The sequence below is a fragment of the Pogoniulus pusillus genome, chromosome 15 (assembly GCF_015220805.1).
Source record: "Pogoniulus pusillus isolate bPogPus1 chromosome 15, bPogPus1.pri, whole genome shotgun sequence".
Lineage (NCBI taxonomy): Eukaryota > Metazoa > Chordata > Aves > Piciformes > Lybiidae > Pogoniulus > Pogoniulus pusillus.
In genome coordinates, this window is record NC_087278.1 from 7,026,282 (window position 1) to 7,048,344 (window position 22,063).

The following is a 22,063-nucleotide window of genomic DNA, read 5'->3' on the forward strand; positions in this document are numbered from 1 at the left end:
CACTGGCAGGTTGCAGGAAGGGCAGGCTGCGATGGCAGTGCTGTTTTCTCCTCCCTTCCAGGTCGGCGTGTCGGTGGGGAATGCTTTGCAGGTCTCAGTGAGGGCAGGGACTAGAGGGAGGAGTGGACACACTGTGAGGAGCACAAGCTGTTTCCCCTTTGGCTCTGCAGTTCAAATAACTTTATAAATGCAACGTTGTCTGCAATTAGCACTGTTTAGTTTTTTTTAGGTTGGGTTTTTTTTTTTTACTATTTCACTTGGCTGTGACCGTGCCCTTGGCTTATCCCTCTGAATTCCTGGCCTTCAGGCATGATTAGCACAGTGCAAGTGTTTGAGCTGCCTTGCTTCAAAAGGATAAAAAACCCCAGAAATTCCATTTTAACAGATTTTTTTTTTTAAATGGCTTATTTACCAATATGTTTGAGGTTGTGTTACATTTTTCAAAACTGATGTTTTTAAAAAAAAAACAAACCTTCAACTGAATCAACAATTAAAAAAAAAACCCAAACCTTAAAATTTCCAGGTCTAAGTCAATAGCTACTTAGGGTTTTTTTCTGTGTCTTTTAGGGTTTATTTCAGAAATGACCATAGAAGTCTGTTTCACAAGCTTTTGCTCCCAGAGCAAGATCCAAGCATTGCCTTGTACTGGGAGCACCTGAAAGTCTCCTGGCCTTTCTGTCACCTACCCCAGCCTCCCTGCCCTTCCCCAGGGCACCTAAAACTTAAAAACAAGCTAGGAAACTGAAAGCCTCACCCTTTAACCCTGTTGCCTTACTTAGGCCTCACATACAAATCTGTTACCTTAACACTGACCTTTAATACCTCTTTTACTTCAGTTAGAGTTTAAAAGTGGGTTTGGATCTGCAGCTGGGGAAAAAAAGACTCAGATGCCCATTGCTCAACCTTGCCTCAGCCCAGCCCGTGGCTCCCAGACCTCTGCCACCAAGCTTCGGTCGCATGGTGGCCCCACCGCTTGCCCGGTGGCTCTCAGTGCCTACCTCCGTGGCACATCCCAGGCATGACCTGCAGCATCCTCCTGTTTGGCTCCTTTCTCCGCAGTCCCCCTCTTCCGTAACCCACTCCCCCCGCCCCGAGCCTCTCCCGTGGCCACCAATGCCCCTCGATTTGCACCCCAGCTCCTCCTCTCGCTCCAGCCCCGCGGGTCCAGCGCGGCGGCGGCGAATGGCTCTGTCCCAAAAGGGCTGCAGGAGCCTGAGTTGTGCTGGAGGACGGCGCCTGGGCTGGCGCTTGCTGTCTCTCTGCCCAGACCGCTTTTAAAAGGTGTTTCTGTCGTGGTCACAAACTTTATTAAGGGGCAAAAAAGCCACAACAAGAAAAGAGGGTATGTTTTATATAAAAAAAGGAAAAGCCATTTTCTTGGCCAGCCATTTCCTGAGTTCCCTTTGTTACTACTGCAGATATGTGTTTGAATAAGAGCCTTTTCCCCTCCCCTCTCCTATTCCTCCCTATTCTACCCTGCAGTGAAGTCACAATCCGGCGTTTGTGGGCTCTCTGTGATGTCAGAGACTCAGCCTTGTGACTTCACGGCGGGCTCAGGCAGAAGGTGCAGACGGGGCTGAGAGAAGAGGAAAAAAAAAAAAGCCCCCACCTCTTCCCTCCCTCCCCCCCCTTCCCCCCCTCCACCCTCTCGGTTTATAAAACCAGTAGCTGAGATAAATCGGAAGGGGGTGGGGAGAAGCAGCAGGGAAAGCTGAGAAAGATGCCAGAAAGGTACAGTAAATGGGCTTTATCTCCCTCTTCCTCCTCTCGCCGAAAGTTGAGAGTGGAAAATTGCCCTGCAGAGGCCAGCTCTCGCCGACCACGCGTGCGGCGGCGGCCGTGTGTCTGCGGCGCCCTGCGCCTGTCACCCGCCCCAGTGACGCCGCCGTGCCCGCCCGGGGTGCCCGCGGCGAGGGACGCGTGGGGGGTGGGCGGCGCGGGCTGGGCCGGAGGGCGGCGGGGCGGCGTGTGGCGGCGGGGGGGCAGCCGGAGCCACGGGCAGCCGCTCGCCGTGTCCCTTTTCAAAGGCCCCAGCTGTTGGCTGCTCGCTGCAGTCTGGCTCCTGCTCCGAGACCGACATAAATGGGTTATGGGGTTTATGCATGTGCGGGGGTGGCTCCCCCCCCCCAGCCTTCCCCTTGTATCTCTCGTCGACGATGATTTGGGGGTTTTTATTTTGTTTTAGTGTTGGATGCGTTTGTTGGTTTGGGCTTTTTTTTGTTGTTGTTTGTTTTTCTCGCTCTGCAGGTTGAGAGTATCACGGGGGTGGATGGGGTGGGGGCCTGCCATTTCCCCGTCATGCGTGGGTACAGCAAGAGGGAGAAGGGCAGGGCCTCAGGGTCATATTCTCAAGGGCTGTGAGATCTGATTTCTTCTTTGATGTCTCCATATTGTTGGTTTGGTTTTTTTTTTGGGAGGGGGAGAGTTGGTTGGGGTTTTTTTGCCCCTCTCCCCCCCTTTTTTTTAACTGCCATCCGCACAATAGCAGTGTGGATGCACCAGCAAAGACCAACCGAAAAAAAAAAGAAAGAAAAATAAAAAAGGGGAGGAGGAAAAGGGGGATTTAGCTTGCCCCTCCCTTCTCCAGCATTTTTTCCCCCCTCCCTGTACCAAATTTAACGTTCAGTTGAGATTTTGGACAAAGATGGGGGGCAGTGGGTGGGCTGCTTTGAGTTTTGTGATATAATATGACTGGAGTGAGAGAGTAAAGCGTCGACAATTAAAGATCAGCGCGAGGTCTTTGCTCATTCAGTCTGTTGAGGAAGCCGTCATTTTGTGTTAGTGTGTGTGTCTGGAGGAGGAAGGGTAGTGGAGAGTGACAGTGGAAGGATGCCTAATGTTGTGGTGTATTTGTACTTGCTAAATACCCACTCCAGGAAAGGGGAGGGGAGGGGGCTTCAGAAGAAAGGGATGATGGAAAGGAGGTCTTCCTGAATTTGCCTCTGAGGTGAAGCCGCTTCGGACTGGACTCTTGCTGCTGGGATTGTGGTGTTTTGTTGCCTCCTCGAAAGGGGAGGGCTGAGGAAGGAAAAGTGCACGCAGGTGTCAGGCAGGCGTCTTGCCGCCAGCGCTCTGCCTACGCACCTCACCCCGCTGACCGGTGGCTTCTTCGCTGCTGTGGGTCGCGAAGCTCCTGGGCAAAGCGCCACATCCCGACCAGCTCCAGCGCTGGGCTCCTCTCTGCTCCCAGGTCACTTGGGTCCCGCCGCTGCACTTCACTCCTAACGACCCAGAGCGCATCCTCCTCTTGTAGTTATTTATTTCCTTATTTCAACTACTGGACCCTGGCTGTCTTCTGCCAATGCATTTCAAGGCTGATGAATAGCACCCCCTGCAGTTATAGAGCTGATCTTTTGTAGCACAGATGTATAATTAATTGTGCAGCACTTTTGCAGTCTGAACAGGCAAGAGGGTTCTTGGAAGACAAAAATATACTGCTGCATGAATCTCAAACCCCCTATTCCACGGCCCTCAGGGAACAGACCTGCTGGCCATGGGTTGAGAACCTCTGTCTTGCTGTACTGTCCATAGATAGTGGAAACAAGATTTGAATCCAGGTCTTCGGTATAAAAGTCAAAACCACCACAACACATCTCCCCCTCCCCCCTCAAACTCAAAGCCCTGCTGCACAGCAGGATTGCTCTCCTCTGCCCCTGCTTAGACATGAAAGGGCTTACGGTGTTATTTGCATCTCTGCTCCATCATGATGATGGTGATGTTTTGGGTTTTTTTCCCACTTTCTTCTCCAGAGGGGAAGTAAGCATTTGTTAGTTTGTAAAGCGCTTTGAAGATAAAAATCATTATCTCTGCTGAGTGCTGTCTGCAGCTTGCAGGTTTGACTGGGAAGTGAAGCTTGGAATCACCTCGAAGCCCCCTTGGAGGGTTAAGCCAAATGACCCATCAAGAGGTTCTCCTTTGGACCTCTGGGGACCTCTAGTCCTAGGGAGAGAAGAAGTGGGGGCAACCAGGTGGAACTGGATGTGACATGTGAGCCAGGCAGGTAGGGGGTGATGAGCAAGATATGCACTGCAAAACTAAGGGCAGAGGACATCGAGGATGTGGTTTAGCCAAGATTAGATATAAAGGAGATTTTAAGCCTCATCATCTTGTCTGGGTACAGCTGGATTGTCCCCTATGGGGTCTTCCTCAGTTCTTTATCTACACCTGCTTTTAATTGACTCCTGAAAGTGCAGGAAACAGTGGAGAAAACCCTTTCCTTTGATTTCTCTTCAGCTGGAGATATCTGTCACCCAGGACTGTAACCATAGGTGTTCAGGGAGGGGGAAAGCATGCATCATTTCAGCTCCATGCTAGGATATGAAAAGATTAAATCTCTTTCCTAAGCAAAGTGGAAGGTCCCCAGGTGTCTTCTCTCAGACTCAGAGATTGCAGTGGGAGAAGGAGGCAGGATCCAGCTGGGTAAGAGACCTCATCAAGAGGATAAAAGCATTTAGGGTAAAGGACAGTCTGTCTCCCTGAGTAGTGGAAGTAATCAGTGAGGATGTGCAAGGGTCTCTCAAAAAGCTGTAGGCAGGCAATGTTTGTATCAGAGGAGGATTTTCAGTTAGTGGTGAAGGGGAGCAAGCTCAAAGTGTTAATTGCTTTGCCCCCCACCCCCTTTCTGATACAATATGCACTTTTCCTTGTAACCATCACTGCTTTTTTTTCCTTTTTTTCCCCCTAAGCTTCTGTTCAATCTCAGTGAAGGGGACTGTTAAGGAACCCCCTACTTACCACCTGAGGCTAGCTGCTGACTTGCTATTTCTCAAGATAACCTAATGCTAGCTGATTACAAATAGGGTGACTACCCTTTTTCATCAATATTAGGAGTAAGACAACACCTTGATCTTCAGCCTATGGAATGAATCACTGTAAGAGTCTGAAGCATTGGTAGTTCAGGAGGAGAGTAGTCATCCCTCCTGTCACCTCGTGCTCCCTGCTGTGGAAAGGCTTGGCCTTCATAGGTAGATCTCTGAACTGGGAGTATGAAATTTCACTTCTGGTGAAATGCTTGCTCTCCACAGAGGTAAGGAACATTAGACCTGGGTTCACCCAGGATTACTGAGGAACCACCCCAAGTGAGGACTGCTGCCCCTGCTTCCAGCCCCCAAATGCTGCAGTTCTGAGTTAGGATACCTTTTTTTCTTACTTATGAGTTTGGGCTCTTTCTAAAACTTGATAAAACAAGTGAAGACACGTTTTGTTGGGAGGTTGACATGAATTGTGCTCATTGAGGCCTCTGTTCTTGTTTCTGTGCTCACTGGTGATGTCCTAAGAATAACTGCCTACCTTATTTCCAGAGCCATGATAGAACCGACAGCATTTTGTTAAGGTCTAATTACTCTGAGCACATTTACAGAAAAGTTAATTGGGAAGCCTTCAGTCCTAAAATCACTTCTCAGGACAAATGTGTGAGCCAGCAGGATTCCCTGCTGCAGAAGATAACCTCTTCGAGAGGGATGGTCAAAGCCCCAGTATACAAGCAGAGGATTCATTAGTTTGAACCTGAACTTTAATTGGTAACTGGAAGAGTCCCTCAAATCCTGAAAAAGAAGCAAGTTGTTAAGATTTTATTGAGTGCCTTGGATTTTCTAGAGATAGGTCTGTCCAGTATTTACAAAGTTAAATGCTGATTTTCTTAACCCAAGATGGTTACCTCTGTCATCTGATAGCTTTTAAAGCATTGTCATCATTTGGGTTAGGTGATGTGAATAAAAATGTGCTTCTTTCCTTCACTTGTGTTTAAAGCCATAAGCTAGATATGTTTTCTTGTACCCAATCCTGACTTAGATTTAAGTGTGACTTCAGAGTGATGCAGGGCACTGAAACGAGGCATCAATTAATATCCTTTGAAATGTACAATTAGAAGGCTCGAGCATCTAATGTATTTTACGAGTCTCCTGTGTTTGAAGTTGGGGGCATTCTCAGGTTTTGTTAGCAGTAGGAGATACATAAGTAAGCTGTGGTGGAACTTTAAAAATGTTTTTTAATAAACCAATCTCTCTGATGAATCAGGACTGGAGAACATCACTGTACGTGACAGAAAAAGCAGAAGTCAGTTTCTGTGACAAGAAGTTAATGAGATTTCATGCAACATCTATCTTCAGTGGATCCTTAGACAACTACTACGCAGTACAGATGCATGTAGAAGACCTCTTAGTTTTGGTCTGTTTGGATACCCTCTGCTTTGGTCTCTTGCTTCTGTGACCCTTTCTCATGCGCCTGAATTCTGGGAGTGCAGTAGCAGCAAGGTGACTGGGAGAACTGATGCTGTTCCTTTGGGGACCTTTTTTTTTCCACTCCTGTTGGAACAGCTGAGATTCAAAGCAGCTATTGCATGCATCAGGGAGGAAACCAACAGGGAACAGAGTAAGAATCAAAATCTTAGTTGCCTCTAAAATTTGGGGCTATATGTCATGGGGATTTAATCTTGCTAAGTCTGGAAATTCCCACCTCCCTGTAGGCAGAGGGGAAAAAAACTACTAGCAAAATGAAACCTCTGTGAAAGGCCAACAGAAGTCAAAGAAAAAAAAATTAAATCCTTTTCTGTAAAACAGGTTTGGGCAAGGCAGAGTTTGTTTTATGTAAGACCATTTAAAAAGATGAATTCTTCTAATATTTGAATTTCTCCTTTTATTTAGATATGTTTAGCAATTGAGATAATGAAGATTTATCGATGGCCTTTTCTGCCTTGTTGGAGACAGTCTTGCAAGAGAATCGTATTTGTGTGGCTTTCTATTTTAATTTCCACCTGTATTACTTTGGACATATGCATGGAAATGCAATTGGCTTTTCCTCAAAAGTCCAGCTTCTGTTGTTTGTTGGTTTTGTTTTTGTTTGTTTTTTTTTAACTAGGTTCAGGTTCTTTTTCTGCAGCATCACAATCATTTTTACAGCAACTAATTCTAATTCTGCTAGAAGCAGCTTTTTACCAGGAGGTAAAAGGAATGAGCAGAAGCTGAGCAGATCTTAAGGTACATAGATCTCGTTTTCACTGATCAGCTCTTTATAACAGGCAGATGAGAGGACAGAAGTGTTGCGGTATTAAAAGATGGAGCAGAATGGTCTTACATTTAGGTGCTATAATTTTTCTGCTTCTATGATTTATTATACCTAACTTCAGCTGTTTTATCATTTTCCTGCCTTTGAGATGTCTCAGAGTCATTCAATCCAGTTGTTGCTCTGTTGCAGGAGGGCTGTGGGACTTAGACTGTGGCTTACAGAGATTCTTCTTGTGTCTGGAGGAGAGCCACTTCCAAGTGATGCACCCAAGCTATGACAGTCAATGTGCTGAGAATCTGCTCGTCCAAAATACCTCCCAGGAAGCAGACAGATCCTTTGGCTGTCTTAAGGGGGAAAGTTCAATATTGGTGAATTAATGAGAGGGGAGCCCTCTGTCTTTGCTGCAGTTCCTTGGGAGACATCTGATACTGTTTCTCCCTTCTGTAGGGTCATATGTAACACTTCATCTGAGGTAAGTGTAAAAGAAATAGGAGGAAGGTACAGGAAATCCTGGGGCTAGATAGGAAGAGACGTAGGAAATGCTAATGAATGCAACCATGCTGATGTCTTTCTTGGAGAAAGAGAAACAGGCTAGCTGCCTTTGCTTTACACTTGCTTAAAGATGTAGCTGTCCCACCGTGAATATAAGTTTCAGTCCCTGGTTGTGTGACCTGTAGGTGCCAGATCTTGCTGTCATCTTTTGTGTTATCTATCTTCAAGCTAGTCTCTAATGCCCATTCCCATAGCATCTAAGTGCCTCTAGATAAAAGCCATAAAAGTGCAGTGGTAAGCCTGTGCATGACATGAAATTGTGTAACAGGGGAAAGGATTAGGATGAGGGTAATACTTGGAGGGGACAGATGCCGCGCCTGTGGGAAATCTGCATGCCTGACTCTGTGGAGACTTCAGCCTCCTGGTGCTGCTAGTTCAGTGCTTTTCATCAGCAAGGAAATCTTTTGTAAAGAAGAAGACATCTCTCAGAGGACCCCAACAGCTGCATTCAGAAATTATCTTTCTTCTGACATACACTGGGGCACTCAGAATCTTCCCAGCATATGCTGCCTGCAAATTTCTTCTTGATCCCCCAAGCTGCATTACTTTCTGTTCTTCCCCATTCTAGGCAGAGTGAGCTCAGAGGGTGTGTGGAGATGAGAGGTGGTTGAGGTCAGGAACAGTGTCATGCTTCCATTTCTGCCCCCCACAAGCTGCTAATGTATGCTTCTGTAGAGCCTCGCAAACTGAGTAATTACTGAATTACAGCTAGATCAGAAGTGGTGACCTCAAAGACAGAAGGAGACTATTTGTCAGTCCCCTTGTGGTCAGGAGGACCTTTTATGTCTGTGATCTGTGGGAGCGGACAAAGGGATGTGCAAGGTAAGCCTTGCATTAAGGCACAAGAGGAGAAAGAAAAGCTTTTTTTTTTTCACTTCTGCCATTGCAGAGTTTATATGCAGGAGAGGGAGTGTTGCTTTCATGTGTGCTGTGACAGCAACACTGGTAGGAGCAATAGCACTAACCCCAAGGGCTACTTAGGGGACTTAGTTGCCCAGAATCTCCCATCCATCCATTACAGAGGATGATGCCAAGTCTTGAGGCCATTTTCCTGCCTGTCTCTGCCTTGTTTGTGCCTCTATTCTTAGAAGCACTTCGATTAGGAAGTGGGGGAAGGGTGTCTGAGAGGACATGGGTAGGATTGAGAAGGTTTCTGTTGTGGTAGTACCATAGTGGCTTCTGTACAATTACTGCTGAGCTGATTTTCTTGCACAGAAAGCAGAGACTTCAATCTTTCTTATGACAGTGGTATAGCACATCTGCCGAATTCATAGTACTTGCTTTTTGATGATGGAGTGTGTTTGCTGGAAATTTACATGCAGGCCTGTTTAGTTCGATGGAATGATTTAAAGATTGATCCTTTAAGGATTTATTTTGATAGATAACCATTTCTGGTCTGAAATCCTTGGTAATCTCTTTTTTTTTTTTTTCTTTTCTCAGAATTGAAGGATGATTTGCTCATAACTTGCAAGTGTAACAGTAGTATAGATACTGATGACTGTATCCTAACCTAGAACTGCTTGCATGGATATTAGATTCCTGCCCTGATCTGGTGTTTGCAAGATTAGAGCCCTAATAGCATAAAGGAGTAGCTTTCTTCATTAGTCCTGACAATGTTTTATTTATGATGATTTTTGTGTGTGTAACTGATGGTGGTCAAATAGTTATATCACTGAATGCCCAGGTCAGGGGCTTGAATTTCTTCCTTTTTTTTTTTTCTGGGAAGAAAGTGAAATGTTCCGTGGCAAAGAAAAACTCTGTGATATGAACAAGGTATACTAATGACAGCAGTTTTTCATTCAGAGTCTGCAGACAGCCAAAAATTAGTTTCTGAGATAATTGAATTCTCCATTAAGCTCGGTGAGGTTGTATGTTAAAGCCTGATACATCACTTCAAAAGCTGTAAAGGATATGGTGTCTCTGCTTTTATGCTATTTAACTACTGTAGTTTGGGGAACTTTGGATTCTGTGTATTACCAGGGATACCTGCTGAAGTGCAGCAGCTGACAAACAGTGTGGCAGTTGCCTGTCTTCACATCATGAGAGTTTTTAAAACTTTATTTTGTCTTTTAAAAACTTCATTTGATCCTTTTTAAATCAGTTGTATAGTTTTGAGCCTTTACATACTTTAAAAAGCAACTCCTATTGTGCTTTCACATATTCACAAATTGCATTGGATTGGAAGGGACCCTCAATGGTTGTCTTGTCCAACTCTCCTGCAGTCAGCAGGGACACCTCCAACTAGATCAGACTGCTCAGGGCACATCAAGAACTTCCTCTTTATGTACAACCTAAATCTACCCTGCTCCAATTTCAAACCATTGCCCCTTGTCCTGTTAATACAAGGCCTTCTAAACAGTCCCTCCCCAGCCTTTCTGTAGGTCCTCTTCAGATACTGAAATGTAGTTATAACGTCTCCCCAGAGCTTTCTCCAGGCTCAAACAGCCCAAATTCTCACAGCCCGTCTTTGTTAAGAGAGGTGCTGCAGCCCTCTGATCTTTGTGGCCCTCCTCTGTGCCCACTTCAGCAGGTCTATGTCCCTCTTGTTTTCGGTGTCCTATAGCCAGACACAGTACTCCAGGTGAGGTCTCACCAGAGTAGAGTGGCAGAATCACCTCTCTCTGTCTGCTGGCCATGCTTCTTTTGATGCAACGCAGGATGTGATTTGCCTTCTGGGCTTCAAATGCTTTTAGTTGGCTTATGTCCAGCCTCTCATTCACCAGGACTCCTAAGTCCTTTTCTGCAGGGCTGCTCTTGATCTCATCATCCTCCAGCCTGTATCGATATCAAGGATTACTTCCCATGTAATACCCATAGGCCATCATTAGCAGAGGTAGGAAATGCTACTGCTGTGCAGCAGACTAGAGGTACAGGTATTTAAGTATATAGATTCACTTATTTTTGGTCCTTTGAGAAATATCTGATTTGTGAATGTCAGTTGTCCTTGTAGGTTTGTACTGCCTTTTTGAGCATTTTACATAACCTTTTCTATTTATGCTGCAAATTAATTTTGGACATTAGGTAAAATAATACTTCAACAAGGTTATATATAAACAAACTATGTTCTCATGTATTTGTATACACAAAAGGGGTTTATGTTAAGGTAGATAAGGTAAGACTAACTTAACATAGAGTGCTCTAAAGACTCTTACCCTATAAATCTACATAAAGGATTGACCTCAACTGACATTTTGCTTCAAAATAAGAAAACATATAATAGAAAAATCAAATTATAAAAACCTTATCAAGTTCCACCACCCCACTACAGCTTTTATCACAGCTCTGGATCCCCAGAGGAAATGCTGCTCCAACCAATCTCTTAGCATGCCGTGGCAGTCAACAAGATTAAAGCTGTTTGTGACTAGAGCAACCTCAGGGTTTGTGACAGTGAATGTGCTGTTGGAGTCTCTTCTCTAGGCGAGGGAAGCGATGACCTCCACCTCCTGCATGCCTTTGTGAATGGGCAGCAAGCGTTGAGGAGAGCAGGGGCATATGCTGGGAGAGCACGCAGGAAGGCAGCCGCCGTGTGCTCCAGCTGCAATTCCCAGCTAGCCTGTGCAGAGCACTTCGCAGTAATCTCATCTAGAGGAGAGAAGGCATGGATCACAGCAGAAGGCTTGCCCCCAAAAGGAGCCATCACCTGTTGAGTCCAAAGAGGAGCAGAGGAGCAGACAGGTACTTTCTGGCCGTTGCACAATCGGCTGGCAGGCAGTTTGGAAGTTCCCAGCACCCACAAATCGTTAACTTGAAAGACAAATGGTAGGAGCACGTCTAATGGTTATCTGCACCATTCCCTCCGCCCCCGACTATTGCCATCGTTGCAGTCTTACCTGGATGTGTTTTCAGCCAGTCTCCAAATTATTTGTGACATATAATGTGTGCTACAAGATGCAGTGGTTTGTATTTATTTTTCACAAAGACCGAGTTACCTGTGGGGAGCCATCAGCACAGTTGTCGACTGCCTTTTCTTACAACACGGTCCTAAACAGTCCTTTGCTTTTTGGGCTGAGCTGTAAGCAGGGGCCTGCTTTCAGAGAAAGGCTTGCAGATCTGGGGAACAAAGCTTGGTAAACAGGGTGGTTATTGGAAACTGTCATATCTGCTCAGTGAATGATGCTTAGGCTTTCTCTGCCCAGCACTTAAAGCTTCTCAGGCTGCCAGCCTCCTGCCTTTTCACGTGAAATGCTCTGAGTGGCAGATGGAGGAAACTGTAGTGTCATGTAGAGCTGCCTTTGCTGGCATGCAGGCTTAAGTGAAGGAGATGATGAATTGACAGGTGCTGCATTCTTGCTCTCAAGTTGCCCCCTCCACCAGGCTCCTTGCCCCCTCACTCTCCCAAATTAAACCCAAAGACTGCTGCCTGTTCTTAAGAAAAAAAGCGCAGGGGCTGTCCTGTCGGGCCCAGCCGGGCGTGCTGCGGCGGGGAGACGAGCCCGAGCACCGCCGGTACCCCGCACCGGGCACCGCGAACCGAGCTTCCCTCAGCCTCCATGTTGTGTCCCGAGCTCCCCGCGGCTCCGCCAAGGCATCGCTGGTTCGGGGCCTGCCTAGTCCCGGCGTGCGGCCTGACTGCCGGCTCAGGATGTGCTGCAGGGCTCCAGGCCGGTCAGTAAAGAGCCTTCCTAGCCTCCCCCAGAACCGTCCCGGGCTGGCAGCGGCTGCTTGCCTCCTGCCAGGGAGTTTGGGCGGCGAGGAGTGGCCGAACAGATTAAATTCGATTCTTAAAATAACTCGGGGGGTGTGGAGAAGCAAGTATTGATTCATGGGAAGACCGAAATGGAAACTGCCCCAGTCCTTTCCCTGAGAAAGGCGGAAGGGGGCCCTGCTCCCAGCCCTGCTTTGCCTCTGGTGGGATGCGCTGACTTCCCGCACCCAGCGGCGGCTGCGTCGCCTTCGCCCTGAAGAGCAGCCGGGCGGGGAGCTCGGTACCCGACGAGACGGGTGAAGAGGCTGGAGAGTGGCAGTCGCGCAGTTGCAAAGAACTGCCGCATATCTAACTTAAACCTATCCTGCTCCGGTTTAAAACCAGCTCCCCCCGGGCGACGGCCGCTCGCCAGCCCACGGGAGCGCCTTGCCGCTGTCGCCTCTTCCCCGGTCCCCTCCGGCGCGGAGGCGCTGGCGCGCGGCCCCTTTAAGCCGGCGCGCGGCGGGACGGGAGGGGCGGGGCGGGGCCGGACGGGGTGCGCGAGGGAGCCGCGCGCGGGAGCCGCGCGCGCGCAGGCAGTCAGGCGCACACGCTCGCGGGCTCGGGCGCGCGCGCGGCGCTCCCCCTCCCTCCCTCCGCCGCTCCCCCGCCCGCCCGGGCCCCGCTGCCTCGCGCCGTTCCCGCTAGCGCGCGCTGCTCCCCACCCCGCCGCCATTGGCTGCTGGGGGTCAGCTGACCCCGTGTTATTTCCTCTGTGTGTGTGTGTGTGTGAGGGGAGAATGGAGCGGGACGCCCCCGGGCCCCCGCCGCCCTCCCGGCCCGCAGCAGCGCCCCGCCGCCCGCGCTGCTGAGCCGCCCCCGCCCCGCCTGCCCCCCGCGCGGCGGCTGGGGCACCGGGAAGGCAGCGGCGGCGGGGGCCAGGGTGTGGGGAGGGAGGGTCTCAGGTAAGGGGCACCCGCGCTCGGGCAGGGCAGGGTAGGGTAGGGTTCGGTCGGGTCGAGCCGGGCCAGGCCGGGACGTGCCGGCGTGTGCGAGAGGCCTGGATAGGGAGAGCTCCCGGTCGGGCCCGCCAGATCGTGCTGGTGAGGCTGAGGCCCCCTCGGTAGTGCGGAAGGTTGCCTGGGAGGGGATGTGGGGGGTGTTTCATCGGTGAGTTGGAGGATGAGGGTTCAGTGCGACGAAGTCCTGTGAAAAGGCTCTTGAGAAGTTTTCTTGGCATGTTTAATCCCTCCGCCTGAGTTTGTTTTTGTTTCTCTTTAAAACAAAAAGTATGGTTATGTATGTTTAAAGAGGCCCTTCTGCTCCGTGCTGAGGTACCCACCTGTTTTCCTGTCCCAGAAGGATGGTCTTTTGCAGGACTTGTGAAGTTTTTACGGGGATGTGGGGACTAGTGCTTCCTTTAAAGGCATGAATGGTTAAGAATGTCGGAGAAGATGGGTGCATCCCATACACGATTTGCAGGAGATGGGCAGGCTGTATTGTGAGTGCTTGAGGTTGGTAATGTTGTTTATTTTCTGGATGGCTAACCTACTGGCAGTGTTAATTTGCAGAAATATCGTAATATTGTGTGTTTGGGCTGGTGTGAGATTCAGGTTGTCTTCTGTTAATGCTGCTTAGTCTACTGGAAATTGTGTTTAGAGCTACAGTTGGAAGTTATTTTTTCTTACCTTCAAGGAAGGAATAAGAGAAAGTTATGTAACCTAAATATTTTAATCTCTGTATCAGAGCTGTCTAATGAGAATGAGACTCTGTTATTAAGTTGAAAATAGGAGCATGTTTAGCTATGATTCAACAAGTGGTTGTCACTGTGGACACATTTGGCACCATCAAAACCGTGTATTTCTTGTCTGTAACTGTCTTATCTATAGCATGCCCTGCTTCATTAAGAGGGCAGACAGTTCGGATGAATTGCAGCGTTGCTTCCTGTGCCATTCCAGGATTTTTTTACTCCTACTTTGAAAACAAAAGACAAAATAAGAGAGATACCTGTGAGGGGGGTTGAGGATCAATTTCAGTGCTATCTATGTTTAGATTAGCATTTTGAAAGCTATTCATGTCTGTGTCGCTTGTTGCCATCTGTTAATTCCATCTATGGGCGATTCTTTGGACTGTTGGTTTTTACCATGGTTCTTGATTGCTAAGCATGCATATAGCAGTTGGCTCACCTTTACGCAGTCTTTGTAGAACAATAAAGTGACTGAATGGTGGAGATGCAGTAGCCTCTGGGTTAGGTTTGTAGCATATTAGCTGAACTCCATTAAAGAAGAGCTGGATTTCCCCCCCCCACACCTCTTTTCTAGACTGCTATTTTTTCCAGACTGCATATCTGGTTTCTGAGGTTTATAGAAGGATATAGCATAGCTGAGTCCATCTGGCAAGTGTGTGTGATAAGCACTTCTTAGTGTTGTTACTTTTGAGTTTTCATTTGACTGAAATGTTATGGGGGTGTGTGTGCTTGGTTGTTTGTGGAGAGGTTGTTTTCTTAAACCTACATACTATATTAGTTCATTTCATCTTGAGTTGCTTGAAGTTGTACTTTTTATCTGTTGTCTGCGTTAGGTTCAGGTAGCGTACTGAAAAAGGTAGCTGCATTTGTACACTGCAGAAAGAATGCCTATTTAAGAAAAAATGAAAACTGTTTATTAGTTTAGACATCTATATCTTAAACTTTGTTAATGTCTTGAGAGAAGAATAATACTTCATTTCTGTGAGTTGATGGCACATGAAATGCATATTTTTGTGTTCTCTGGTTAAATCAGCAAGCAAACTATTTTGCCTTCTGAGTGGGATTATGGCAGTACTTTTATATTTCAAAAAAGTCTTGCTTCTGGTTTTGCATTTTCTTACTGCTTCTGGCTTTGGGAATGACCTCAGACAAGCTAATGCTTTTGGGCTTTGTGTTAATAGACTTAAATACCTAGGGGAGGTTCTTGGATCTTGTAAGTTTGGTATTCTTCAGATCACTTGATTTTAAATCTGTTAGTGTCATTTGTAGTAGAGTAGTGTGTATTTTGATACAGTTCAGGTTTTGATCTCAAAACCATACTTCAGAGGCTTTGGAATTGATGAAATGTGCATTTTTGCTTAAATGTATATTTTAATACACCTTTGCAGTCTGGGACTGGTTAACCATGGTTTCCTGTATGAAAGCGGTTGGTTGTGAATGTCTTTAACAGGAAGGTCAGGATTTTTTCTTACTTATTTTTATATTTTTCTTAGTTGCTAATGCTTCATAAGGCTTGAGGTAAATCTTTATTGATGTAAATCTGTTTCTATCGTGCATGAATGAAATCCAAAAGTTATTCAAATAAAACAGCAAGCCTGTTTGTTGTAAAGGAGACTTCTTGCTATCAGAAGTTTCCTTAACCTTCAGTTGAAAAATTAAGCAGATAATGTCCTCTTAGTTACTACATTTTAAAGGATAGTCAGACTAAATAAGTAAAAATATATTAGTAAAAACATTGCTAACTTGATTTTGTCTAAGTATAAAGTGTGTGGGGAAATGAGGTGAAATATATAGGTTTGAAGATAATTTTTCCCCCTCTACCTGTTGTGGAAATGTGTGCAAGAAAGTCCTTTTGGGCTCTTGGTACAATGTTGAAAATTATTTCATACTCCCTCTCTCCCTTCCTTTTTAGGTCATCTTAAACTAAACCACCCTTGAAGCTCAGCAAAATGGCAGTAATTCTGCTCTTGGAAGTGTCCCTTCATAGGAATTGTACTAAACAATTCCTGTTACTATTGTAGCAGCTTGGCAGGTTGCTATCTGGAATGAGGGCATAATGCATAATATGCTTTAATGCTTGCTTGGCTTCTCTATAATTTGAGATAAAGGTATATTTAAGAGTTTATAGCTGTATCTCCATTTGGGTGGGGTAGCTTCTTAACTAAAACATATATTCATTTTTTCATGTCCTTTTTAATTGTATTTTATACTTCTGAAAGATAGCAGACTAATGTTTTTTGAAACTGGAGTTCTTAGAACTTTGAAAGACTTAGAAACAGTTTTGGCAAGGCTAGCTTCTCCGATGTCAATGCCTAGGCAAGCTTCTCAGGTGTCAATGTCTACTTTAACTGTGTGAGAATTTGTGTGTCTTACTTCTGTGAGTGGCCTCCAAGACAGGAAAGATGATGTACAGCAGTTTCTGCAGACCTGACTAACGTGCTGAGTTGTTGGTCGTAACTGAATTGAGACCTACTCTTCCCAATCAAGTAATGAAATTGCACTTTGATGGCAAAAGGTGTTTTTTCTTGACTTGTTTTTGGGGAGTTCTCCCTCAAAAACAAACCAAAATTAGTTTCTGTCATAGCTTTTTGCCTCCTAAAATAAAAATTATTAAATATTTTTAACTACTTCCACTGGTATTGGTATGCTATGTAGGACACTGTTTAGTGCTACTGAGAGAGGATGCAGACACTAAGCAGATTTTTACTTCTCTAAAATGATGCAGGAGAGGCTGTTGTACTCTGGCAAGGGAATCCTAAAGTGTGGTTCTCTTTCTAGTAAGCTTGCCTTTATTTGAAAAAGAGAAAGTTGGCATTGTTACTCTTCTGACCTGGGCCACCTCCCAGACTTCAGTCTTGACTGGCTGGAAATGTGGAAGATTCTATCTTAGAGCTGTATTCAGCACCACAGGTCACACTAGTGTCTAGCTATACTGTTCCTTGATTTCCTAAGCTGAGCCTTTCCACTACTACTGACCCCTAAGTTAGGCATTGTTTCGCTTTGGGACACTTGTAAAAGCATTATTTTCTTCACTGTTCATGTACATGAGTTTATTTTCATTGTAAAAAAAAAAAAAAGGGGGGGGGTAGGAAAGCTCGACCTAAAGACTCAGAAGTTGAGGGTGATGTGTAATTAAAAGTAAATTTTCTTTGGCTTCCTTGAAGGATGAGGCCAGCTCAGGACGTTCTAGAGTCTGATATGCTGCTTGTTTTCCCTTTGAAGGATAAAGACAGAGTTAGAATTGCATTTTGCCAACTTCTGAACTTCTTTGTGTTACATTTGTGAACAGCATGAACAGTCAAACTTCCAGTTTTGACCTGGATACAACGAAGCATTCATGTTGCAGTAAAACTCATGTTTTCCCCTACCTCTTGTCTAGTGATTCCTCAAGAAGAGAGTTAAGAAGTGGTAGAAGAAAGCACAGACATCCTACTGTCAGCTTGACCTAATGACAGTGAATGTGCATGTGCTTTTCTCAATGTTCTTTGTATCTCTTCTTTTTGCCATGGTGTTTGTGACTGGTGATAATATTGGAAGAGTGGAAAAAGCATTACCAGGTTGTCTGACAGCCCTGGCTTGAGTCCCTTTGAGATTTGATCTGCTCTCCATTTGAGCAGCCCATTATTTCTTGTCTGTGTTGTGATACAGCAAAAACTCAAAAAGCTAGGAAAAGGTGGTTTTTTTTTAATTTTAAATAATTTATTTTTTTTTCTTATGAGCATGCAGAGTGTCTAAACTCGTGCCAGTAACTGCATATGGAATAATTGTGCTTTCTGTGTCAGAATATGATGATTTATTTTCGAATATTTTGCTGGTAGGAATTCAGTCATCTAATTGCTAGTAAATTGCAAGTGATAAACAGAACTCTCTGATGAGCTCTGATAAGAGCTCAGTTCTTGGCTAGAAATTGTGTGGAGAGCTGCTATGCTAGAAGCTTTAATGTAGCTTATTGATAGTATTCTTCATACCACTTTTGCTGTGAAAATGTGTTGCAAATTCTCTCTTGGGTACTAGGTTTTAACTGAACTAGAGACCTGATATTAACAGAGCTGATTATGGATGGCTTGTTCCATATACAACATCACTAATGACTATGAAATACACACCTAGAACTTACTAGCTGAAAGAGAAATATGTGCTGTCACACCTGCCAGAACTTAAAGGAATAAACTATTGTACACCATAATGAAATGTTGTTAATCAGTTTCCAATTCAGTATGTGCAGTTTGCAGTTTCCTTTGATCGCATGCCTAGACACACTTGAATTTCTGTGAGATTTAGTTTGTCCAACAATGTCTCCCCTGAGTAGAAGTTCTGGAATATTTGGAACACTGCATGTGAGACTTTAAAGATTTAACCGTCATAAATTGTTACCTGATCAAGGTGGTGTGGTGTGATTAGCATTATATTGTCTGCTGGAAATACTGTCTGCAATGAAGAGACAGTCTAGGACGCAGAAGGTAACTTTCTGATACAGCTGGTGACTGAGCCAAGTAAGAAGGTGCCCTGCTGGACCTGTTTTCATGAATAGAGAAGGATTTGTGGATGTTGTGATATTGGAAGCAATCTTGGGCACAGCAATCTCAAAACGATAGAGTTTTCAGTTTATGAAGAAGTAACATGGGGAGAGGGGAGTCAGCAGAATTGCCAGATTGGACTCCTGGAGAGCAAACTTGGGTCTGTGTAGGAGACTAGTTGACAGAGTCCCTTGAGAGGCAGTCCTGAAGGGCCAAGGAGTCCAGAACAGCTGGTTGTTCTTCAAGAAGGAACTCATAAAGGTGCAGGATGCAGGCTGTTCCCATGTGCTGAGAGATAAGCCAGTGAGTAAGAAAATCAGCCTGTCTGAACAGTGAACTTTGGGAATTTGGGAAAGAAAGGAGAATTTATGGCCCTTGGAGGAAGGATCCAGCAACTCAGAAGGACTACTAGGATGTCATGAGGTTATTCAGAGAGAAAATTAGAAGGGCCAAAGCCCAGCTAGAATTTAATCTGGCTACTGCCATAAAAGACAATGAAAAAAAGTTTCTATAAATACATCAGCAACAAAAGGAGAGCTAAGGAGAATCTCCATCCTTTATGGGCATGGGGGGAAGGAAACACAGTGACAAAAGATGAAGACAAAACCGAGGTACTTAATGCTTTCTTTACTTCAGTCTTTAATAGTAAGACGAGTTGTTCTCTGAGTACCCATCCACCTGAGCTGGAACACAGGGATGGGGAGCAGAACAAAGCCCTCATAACCCAAGGGGAAATGGTTAATCCCCTACTACATCACTTAGATACACAAAGTTCCATGGGGCTGGATGGGATTCACTCAAAGGTACAGAATGAGCAGACTGAAGTGCTTGCCAAGCTACTTCTCATCATTTACCAGCATCCTGGCTGACAAGAGAGGTCCCAGTTGACTGAATGGCAGCAAATGTGATTCCCATCTACAAGAAGGGCCAGAAGGAGGATCCAGAGAACTACAGGTCTGACAGCCTGACCTCAGTGCCAGTGAAGGTTATGGAACAGATTATCTGAGTGCCATCATATGGAATGTATGGGACAATCAGATGATGTCTTCATCAGTGATCTGGACGAGGGGATTAAGTGCATCTCCTGTAAATTTGCAGAGAATTCTGAGTTGGGCAGGAACTGTTGTGAAAGATGGAGAATCCTAGCAGAGAGATTTGGACAGACTGGATGTGTGGGCTAGAGCCAACAGAGTGAGGTTCAGCAAGGCCAAGTGCCAAGGCCTGCAGCTGGCTCACAACAACCCCATGCAGCACTACAGGCTCGGTGAGGAGTAGCTGGAAAGCTGCCCAGCAGAAGAGGACTTGTGGGTATTGGTTGACAGCTGGCTGAGTATGAGCCAGCAGTATGCTCAGGTGGCTAAGTCAGCCGACAGCATCCTGGCCTATAGCAGAAAAAATGTGGCCAGCAGAACTAGGAGAGTGATTGTCCCCCTGTACTCAGCATTAGTGAGGCCAGCACTTGAATATTGGGTTGAGTTTTGGGCCCCTCACTATAGAAGGGATGTTGAGATGCTGGAGCATATCCAGAGAAAGGCAGTGAAGCTGGCGAAGGATCTAGAGAACCTAAAATAAGGGGCAGTTGAGGGAACTGGAGGTGTTTTAGTCTGGAGAAAAGGAGGTTGAGGGGAGACTGCCTTGCTCTCTGCAACCTTGTGAAAGGAGGCTGTATCAAGGTAAGGTCTCTTCACCAAAACAACAAGTGGCAGGACAAGAGGAAGTGGCCTCACATTGTGCCTGAGGAGTTTTAGATAGGACTCGAGGGAAAATTTCATCACTGAAGGGTTGCCAGGTGTTGGAGCAGGCTCCCTAGGGAAGTGGTTGAGTCACTGTCCCTGAAGACAGCATTAAGACAAGTAGCTTAGGGACACTGTTCAGTGGTGGACTTGGCAGTGTTAGGTTTATGGTTAGACTGGGTGATCTTACAGGTCTTTTCCAACCTAAATGTTCTGTTATATGGTGTACATTTTGGTTTGTCACTGTATTTTTTCCTCTCTTCGTGCCTCTGTGTGTGTGTGTCCCTTTTCTCCCTTCTCCAAAATAATTGCATGAGATGTGGTCATCAGATTTTTCTGATGTTCTTGATCCTGACTACACCCTTGTGCATATTGCTACATAAAAATGATCTTCCCGATAGGTCTTGATATGTATGATAGACACTTAGCAGGCAGTGAATTAGATGAGTTGGGCAAAATAATTACAGAAGGTGGTAGCGGATTGTCTTTGTGTCATGGAGGCATTGCTGAGTGAATGGCAGATTCTCTTTGTACTGATGGATAGCAGAGATAGCAGAGTTGTAGTTATTGCTCCAAAGCAGTGCTACTTGTTTTGCATGAAAAAAACCTTCAGCTGTTCTATCCTTAGCCCCTTCCCTCCAAATCAGTGCATTGTAAAAAGGAAAACATCCTTATTTTCCTTTTCTTAGTCTCCTTTTACTGTGAGAGTGCATAAAGAGAGCTTGACTGACACAGAATTGTTAGGTCAGCATCTGTGATAGGAATTGGCTGGCTTTGGTGGATGACCCAGGGAGGTCCACTCCAGTGTAAAGTTCTGCATCTCTGCGCTTCTGACTCAGTAAGCAGGGTGTGGGTTCTTGCCCTCTATTCTTTTCCCCTTCTCCTCGGGGGTACTCATCTACATTTGGTATCTTCTCATATTTCAGTTATCAGAGATAGGAGTATTTTATTTCTCTATGATTGCTTAGCTGAGTACATTTTTTTGAACGTGAGAGTTTTCTTGCAGCCTTGTGTTGATTTTGTTTGATTCCGTATCTCCTCACCTTGCAGAAATAGTTCTCTGTATGATTTTGAATAGTGCAATTTGTGAAAAACCAAAGGAGTGTGTAGATATAATAAAGCTGTTCCGAGTGGAAAAAGGAGGAGAAGGGGTCAACCATGTATATGCTCTGCAGCTTCATCAAAAGCCTATAGAACTTGGTGGGAAAAGATGACCTGAGTGACTGGATCAAGCTCACCAGGGAAGGCGCACCTCCTAGCTCAACAAGAAACAGGGTCGGGAGGCTCCTAAACGTGGACAGGAGGAGGAACTGGGAAATAAACTTACTTGCTTGTCTGTGGAACTATAGTGTTTATGAAGACTTTGTTAGGCTGTGTTTACTCATGGTATGGTCCTGCTCTTGCAGGGCAATTGGACTCGATGATATCTTTGGGACCCTTCTAACCCCTGATACCCTGTGATTCTGTGAAATTTGTCCTGATTAGCTTCTCTTGTACTTCACCTGCTGAAATAAGTAAAAAAATAAGATCCTTTTGCCCAGTTCCTTAACAAAACACATAGAAGTAAATTCGGAGCAATTCTCAAAAGTCAGTAACTTCTATTTGTTGTTGTCTTTCTAGTTGAAGCAAAATAGCAAACTTTTTTTTTACCTGAATGTTTTAGAGCAGGAGAGGAAACAGCATCTCCTATTCATTATGTTCTTGTGATAGAACTCTAGGAATACATTGGCATTATGGAATGGTTATGTATACTATATCATCAGTCTTTATTAGGCTCCTTGAGGGGGAGGCAGGATGGAGAAGAACAGTGGAGTCTTCTGGTTTTGTTTTTTCTCTTCTCCTTAGTAAAGGGACTGTGGGAACTCTTAACAGAATGATGGGGCTGATT

General features: G+C 45.5%; 1 protein-coding gene across 6 annotated transcripts in view; it reads left to right on the forward strand.

Annotated features, from left to right (window-relative positions):
- The window catches only part of TCF20 (transcription factor 20), a 133,633-nt gene that overhangs the window by 55,643 nt on the left and 55,927 nt on the right, over positions 1–22,063 (forward strand). The window contains exon 1 of one of the 6 annotated variants that reach the window (XM_064155113.1): positions 1,691–1,731. The exons of the other annotated variants lie outside the window; for them this stretch is intronic. The gene's annotated coding sequence lies outside the window, so the exon portion shown is untranslated. Of the gene's footprint in view, positions 1–1,690; positions 1,732–22,063 lie in introns of those variants that run through there. 6 annotated transcript variants of the gene reach the window in all.